The 1,236-nt window shown below is 44.2% G+C and overlaps 1 protein-coding gene across 1 annotated transcript in view; it reads left to right on the plus strand.

Annotated features, from left to right (window-relative positions):
• The window catches only part of Slc30a5 (solute carrier family 30 (zinc transporter), member 5), a 35,943-nt gene that overhangs the window by 26,345 nt on the left and 8,362 nt on the right, over nucleotides 1–1,236 (plus strand). The gene's annotated exons all lie outside the window — the stretch shown is intronic.

Here is a 1,236-nt window from a genome sequence, read left to right on the forward strand (position 1 = left end):
AGCCACCTTCCCAGCCCTTATTTCAAACTCTTAATACCCAGAACTATTCTATAAAAATTTCCTTTTTAAGCCAGGAACCTGTAGCTCCTGCCTGTAATCCTCATTACTTAGGAAGCTGAGGATTGCAGTTCAAGGCCAGCCTGGTCAGAAAAGTCCCCATGAGACTCTCCAATTACCCACTCAAAAACTGGAAGTGGCACTATGGCTCAAATGGTAGAGTGCTAGCCTTGAGCAAAAAGAGGTTTAGAAACAATGCCCAGGCTCTGAATTCAATCCTCACAACCAACAAAAAAATTTTTTAAGTAAAAATGCCCTTTCTGGACACTGGGTCATGTTTCTAAAGACAGTTGGCATTTTCTTTTTCAGGAAGAACAGTCTGTCAGACCAAAATACCTGCTAGGTCGGGAAGTCACTGCAAACATGAGAGCCATCTTAATTGACTGGCTAGTGCAGGTTCAAATGAAATTCCGGTTGCTGCAAGAGACTATGTACATGACCGTTTCCGTTATTGATAGGTTCATGCAGGTAAGACATAATTTGGTGATTCATTCCTGGATCCTAGATGAGTCAAGATACACTTGTGGGGGCTGGGAAGGTGACTCAGTGGTAGAGTGCTTACTTTGCATGCATGAGGCCCTAGGTTCAATTGCTCAGCACCACTTAAGCAGAAGTGGTGGTATGGCTCAAGTGGTAGAGCACTCGCCTTGAGCTGAGGGACAGCGCCCAGGCCCAGAGTTCAGACCCTGTGACTGACAAAAGAAAAGATACACTTGTGTAAGGAAATTAGATGTCATTGATTTGAGATTCTGCTGTGCAACTATTTCACCTATGTCTCCTTTGTAGTCCTGTGTCTCCTTTTCAAGTACATATTATTCATCCAACTGAAACTCCTGTTACAGAATAATAGTGTGCCCAAGAAAATGCTGCAGCTGGTTGGTGTCACTGCCATGTTTATTGCAAGTAAATATGAAGAAATGTATCCTCCAGAAATTGGTGACTTTGCTTTTGTAACTAACAACACTTACACTAAGCACCAAATCAGACAGACGGAAATGAAGATTCTAAGAGCTTTGAATTTTGGTCTGGGCCGCCCTCTACCCCTGCACTTTCTCCGTAGAGCATCAAAAATTGGAGAGGTACAGCTGTCTTAAGAAACTTTGGGGGCTGGGAAGGTGGCTCAGTGGTAGAGCGCTTGCCTTGCATGCATGAGGCCCTGGGTTCGATTCCTCAGCACCA

Source organism: Dipodomys ordii, unplaced genomic scaffold (assembly GCF_000151885.1).
Source record: "Dipodomys ordii isolate 6190 unplaced genomic scaffold, Dord_2.0 Scaffold28, whole genome shotgun sequence".
Taxonomy (NCBI): Eukaryota; Metazoa; Chordata; class Mammalia; order Rodentia; family Heteromyidae; genus Dipodomys; species Dipodomys ordii.